Source organism: Ursus arctos, unplaced genomic scaffold (assembly GCF_023065955.2).
Source record: "Ursus arctos isolate Adak ecotype North America unplaced genomic scaffold, UrsArc2.0 scaffold_9, whole genome shotgun sequence".
Lineage (NCBI taxonomy): Eukaryota > Metazoa > Chordata > Mammalia > Carnivora > Ursidae > Ursus > Ursus arctos.
The window spans coordinates 3,230,795-3,236,468 of NW_026623111.1; the positions used below are offsets into that span (position 1 = coordinate 3,230,795).

The following is a 5,674-nucleotide window of genomic DNA, read 5'->3' on the forward strand; positions in this document are numbered from 1 at the left end:
ACAGCGGGACTTGCGCCTCCTGTGCAAAAGCTGGTTTGGGACTCGCTGACGGGGAGGTTGGGTCAGGAGAGCGGAGACAGGGCAGGCAGGGGAGGGGTCTGGATGATTGAAGTGATGAGATCAGGACTGCCCAGACAGCAGGGCTTGGTCTCCTTCTTTGACAACAATCCTCAGCTTTGACTGTCCGCAGCCTGCGCTCTTCCTGGAAATTGCCGCACCCCACCCCATCCCCGACGGGGGGAGTTGGACATGACCCCTCTCCTGGGAGGGGACGTCCTGTCCGCTCAGTCTCAGGACGGCCAGCCCCACCCACTCAGCTGGCGGCACAGCTTGGAGGAGCAGCCAATCCTTCAGTCCCTGAGGCCCTTCCCCATCCTCATTAGAGCTGGGGGGCCGATCAGTGCCCCCCAATGGTCACTCTGGCCATCCAGGGTGTTAGGCATGGGCCAGCTTGTCAGGAACGATGGGCAGGGGTCTGGATCCCCTTTCTCCTTGTCCCTGGGCCAAGCTATTCTTTGGGTCCCCTGAGCTGTGTCCTCAGGGTCCCAGGGGCCTGCTGTGCCTCAGATCTGAGGGCAAGGAGGACACTGATGGCCATCTGGGGCTCCCCTCAAAGCTTTCACACTGTGATGGGACACAGGTGACCCCAGGCCTGCCCCCCCCAACAGTCCCAGCACCAAGCCATTTCTGGGCACCTACCCTGTCCCCTGTAGTTTTAGTCCCCACGTGTCTCTGGGGGGATCTCTTACCACCCCCACATCACAGGGAAGAATACTGACGCTCAGAGAGGTGAAGTGACCCACCCAAGGTAACACAGCAGGCCTTGATTTGGGGGTGGTGCGGGCTGGGAATGTGGAAGGTGTCCAGTTGGGGGCTGGGGTCACACGGTCACAAGGAGCCAAAGGCAGAGGCCCACCAAGGCTGTCCCAATGGGCTTGCACACCTTCGGGGATGGGAGCCCCCCTCACACACCCACCAGCGCAGACCGCTGCTTTGTTCCTCCGACAGCCGCTCTGCCAGCAGCGCCCCACACCCGACCTGGCCCCTGCCAGGCTGCGACCCCCACAGCGACCTGGGCCTCTAGGCTGGACCCAGGCAGACCCCCCAGCGCCCACCCTGCGTCGGTGTCAGGCTCTGGCCACGGATCCCGCTGTCTTCCTGGAACTGCTCCGCACTTTCCAATCAACAGGCACCGAGTTTCACGGCCTTCATCTCGACACTCAGGTGGAACTGAACCCAGCGCCGCTCGAGGGTAAGCCCTGATTGGCCCAGCCTATCAGCATGTCCCGCCCCCTTCCGCGCTGATTGGTTCAGGCGTGGGTCCTCTAACCAATGAGAGTCGGTCCCACAGAAGGAGCCGCTCGCCTGCGCTGTGTGGAAGAGACGTTGTTACCTCCAGCCCAGTCTTTTTCTTTCCTTGGGTTCGAGAAGCAGGAAAAGCTGTGGCCAGCAGCATGCGATGAGTGTGAGGGGAGTGTCTGCCTTGGAATGAAGCCACAGGAAAAGTGGAACTGAGAGAAGGAGAGAAAACAAGCCGCTTTGGAGCCTGGATCATGCCAGGCCTGAAGCTTTCCTCTGTCCTCAGTGGACACAGCCGGTAAACTCCTGTGATGTTGAAATCAGCAGGGGTGGGTTTCCTGTGATTACTGCAACTTCGATTGCTGTGCAGAGGCCATGCTCAGCCAGACCCCGACAGGAAACGGATGAGGAGCTCTCAGCCGGGGTGGCGATTATGCACCTGTTTATAGAGTGCCCATAGTGTGCTGGGCACTGTGTCCTTATGCCCACTCAAGGTCCCCACTTCACAGGTGAGGACCTGAGGCTGAGAGCAGAGAAGTGGCTCTCCCAAGGCCCACGGTGGGGATTTGAGCTCTCGTGTGTCTCACTCGGAGCCTGTGGGGTTCCCTCTCCCCAGGCAGCCCCTCCCCAGCCCTGCATGTGCCTGGAGCCCACAGCTTGGCCTCACTGGACATCTGGAACTGGGAAGCATCTGGTTGCAGGCGGGAGGCTGGCGGGAGGCCTGGGCATGGCTGATGCCTGGTGCTCCGGGGGAGCACATGGTATCACCACGAGCCAGCTCCGTGACCCCGAGGGCTCAGGCTCTGCCACATCTTGCCATGTGACTGTCAGAGCCCTGTCTCTCCTCCTTAGCGTGGACACAGGTGGTTCCTGCCCTCTTGTGCCCTGCCCCTCTCCCAGCAGCTGACAGCGGACTAGCTGACCGGGCGGCGGAGAGCTGAGACCCCCACCACTCTTGGTCTGAGCGTCACCCTCCTGAGGACAGATGTACCCCACACCGCCTACCCTCCCGGATGATGGTCTCTGCTCTCCACCCACCTGCTCTCCCTTTGACTTTCATCCACCCCCTGCCCCACCCCCCTGCCCCTGCAAGTGCTGGCCGGCACGTCCGGTGTCCCTGTTCCCAGGACCCTCACCGCAGGGATTTCCTCCAACATCCCTCCTCTGTTCTGGCTCCTCGCCCCTGCACTGGCATCGCCAGACATGCCTGCACTTCCAAAGTCTCAGTCTCCCACGACCCACCCCCACTCAGTTTTGAAATCGGTAACAGCTTCACTGAGATGTAATTCACATGCCGTACAATCCACTCGGCAAAGCATACGAGTCTGTGGCTTGTAGTATAGTCAGAGCCGTGCAGCCGTCTCCATAGTTCGTTTGAGAACATTTGTATCGTCCCTGCACCAACCCCGTTCCTGTTAGCTCTCACTCTCCTCTTCCCCTTCTCCCAGCCCCGTGCTTTCTGTCTCTATAGATCTGTCCGTTCTGGACATTCCCAGCAGATGGAACCCTACGGAACGTGGCCTTCCGTGGCCGGCTTCTCTCACTCAGTGTGAGGTTCTCCAGGCTCATCCGCACGGCGGCACCTGTCAGTGCCGCGTTCCTTCCTGCAGCTGAGTAACACCCCCCACACGGCCGCACCGCGCTGTTTACCCAACTGTCCGCTGAGGAACGTTTGGGTGGTTTCCATTTCTCAGCTACTATGAAAAATGCTATGAACGTGTACGTACAAGCCGTGTGTGGACGCAGGCTCGCAGTTGTCCGGAGCACAGACCTAGGAGTGGAGTGGCTGGGCCATGTGGTGCCTCTGAGATCGGCCGTTGGCGGAACCGCGGGGCCGTCTGCCGCGGGGACCGCAGTGCTGCCCCTGCCCACCAGTGGCAGACGCACGAGGCTCCCATGTCTCCGTGTCCTTGCCAACTCTAGTTATCTCCACCCTTAAAAAGCTATTCACGCAGTTGTGCTAACACATGTGAGGCGACATCTCTATGTGGCTTCGATCTGCGTTTCCCCGATGACGAGTGACGTGGAGCATGTTTCCGTGCGCTCTTGGGCCATATGCATGTCTTCCTTGGAGAAGCATCTGTTCCGATCCTTTGCCCAGCCTTAAATCTGGTTGTCTTTTTAAATTATTGAGTTGCCAGTGTTCCTGGTGTGTTCTGGATAAAAGCCCCTTCGCCAAATACGTAATTTACGAATATTTTTCTCCCTCTGTGGGCGGCCTGCTGACTGTGTCCTCTGAAGCACGAGAGCCCAACTTTGATGAAGTCCAGTTTGTGTTTCTGTGTTTGTTGCTGGTGTTTTTCGGTGTCATACGTGAGGCGGCCTCGCCGAACCCACGGTCACGAGGACTTACTCCTGTGTTCTCCCCGAAGAGCTCTATGGCTTTAGCTCTCCCCTTTGGGTCTGTGACCCTTTTGGGTCATTTCTGTGTTGTGGCATGAGGTAGGGGTCCAGCCACACTCACCTGCACGGGGACGTCCAGTTGTCCCAGCACTGCCCGGTGAGGACCCTGTCCTCTCCCCGCCGAATGGTCTTGGTGACCTCCCTTCTCCCAATGTGGATTTACACCCCGTCCCTCCAGCAGCCTGCTCACGTGTCCCCCTGCGCCAGTCCCCGTTCTCGGACTGCACATTCTGGGGGGCAGGTCTCACCCCACTCTGCCTGCCCTTCCGCAGGCAGCTCAGATCTTAGCCATCGAGACATCCTTGGAATTCTGCTCCTCTCCTCCTGTTTCTGTGTCTGTCTGTCTGTCTGTCTCTGTCATGGTCATCTGGTAAACCCAACCCCAGGACCCTGACCTGCCCCCCTTTCTTGCTCTTTCACCCTGTGACCATGGGCTGAGGACCACTCCGGTCACCCTACCAAATCTCCCCAGTGTGCTCATCCCCCGGTCTGCGGTCTCCTCAAGCCTCCGCACCCCAGCTCAGCGGATGGCCCTGCCTCCCTCTCATTCACAACCCAGGGACTCAGGCCAAAGGTGACCCTGTTATGCCTCCAGCTTCCCTTGCTGGGCTAGACCTGTCCTTTCAGACACCAGCCCTGCTTGGCACCCCTCTGAGGTGTAGCCGCCAACGCTCTGTGCACCTGACTTCCCGCCAGCTTTGCACAGCCCAGCACAGCCCTCAGAGCGCCCCACGCCCTGGCCCTGCTGAGCTCCTGCACCGCCGCAGCCCCCCACCCCGACCGCCAAGTGGGGTCCCCGACTCCGAGCCAAGGCCCTTCTCCCACTGCATTCCTCTCCGGCGATGCCACCTCCTTCCATGTGTACGGGCTTCTTATTCTGAGATTATTATAGACTTGAGGAAAAATTGTAAGGATAACCCAAAGAATACCACATACCTGCCCCAGATTCCCCCCATTTCCGCCTCTCTCCCTCACGCACATTTTCTTCTGAACTGTTCGAGGGTGAGATGCAGACACGTTGTCCCTTTATCCCTAGATTCCTTGGCAGGCACGTCCCGAGGACATCCCCTCACAGATCCACAGCACGATGACCAAAGTCAGACTCAGCTCTGCTTCAGGGGAACCCAACGAAGACGGGGTGAGACAAGTTGAGTGCCCGGCCTGAGAGCCTGGGGTCAGGCTGGAACCCAGCCCAGGAAGGAACTAGGAGACCAGGAAACGTCCAGCCTTTCTGCGGCTGTGGCCACCATGGAGGAGCCCAGCTCACCGTCTGCTCTGCATTTGAGGCTTACAGAGGTGGACAGAGAGGCTGCCCTGGACAGGACATAGGTCCAGAGTGGGGTTCTCTTCCCAGGCCCAGCCAGAGGGCACTGCCCCACCCGCCAACCCTCAGCACATCCAGAATGTCCCACCCCAGGGAAGGGGAGATGGGCTGGCCAGGAGGGAGCAGCCAAGGGTGCCTCTCTGTGGCTGGAGTGTAGGCGGGAGTCATGCAAGGAAAGGTGGGTGGGCTTGGACCAAGGATGCCAGGCCCTGGTGGGGAGCTCAGCTTTGATTCTAAGTGTGATGGGGCCACTGCGGGGCTGGTGAGTGAGCTGTGTGTCCATAAGCTTGGCACTGGCTGTGGGTAGGGGATGGCAAGGCCGGAGCCCGGAGAGGACAGTGTCCACCATGGGCGCGGTGCCCCTGTGGCCCTTGGGGTTGCCCATATGATGCCCCTTCAGCCTTCACTCCTCCCACATGGATGAACTCCCCAAAACCCCTCCAGGCATGTCACAGGAGGTGGCCTCCGGAGGAAGGAGCCCGTGGCATGTTCTCAGCCAGTGTACGGCAGGGGCCTCTGTAATTATCCTGCGCTGCGGGCAGGAGGGTTCAGCCGTGGCCGCCGCGGTTCCCTGCCCCAGGGAGGCCTGGCCGTGTCACCCCAGCCCAGCCGTGGCTTTGTGCAGACGCGGCACTTCCTCCCCTGCCC

At 60.0% G+C, this 5,674-nt stretch overlaps 1 long non-coding RNA gene across 1 annotated transcript; it reads left to right on the plus strand.

Moving 5' to 3' along the window:
- Positions 1–1,067: 1,067 nt before the first annotated feature.
- Positions 1,068–3,479, plus strand: LOC130543276 (uncharacterized). Its single transcript, XR_008958504.1, has 2 exons — positions 1,068–2,318; positions 2,771–3,479. It is a non-coding gene; the product is annotated as an uncharacterized LOC130543276 (long non-coding RNA).
- Positions 3,480–5,674: the final 2,195 nt, after the last annotated feature.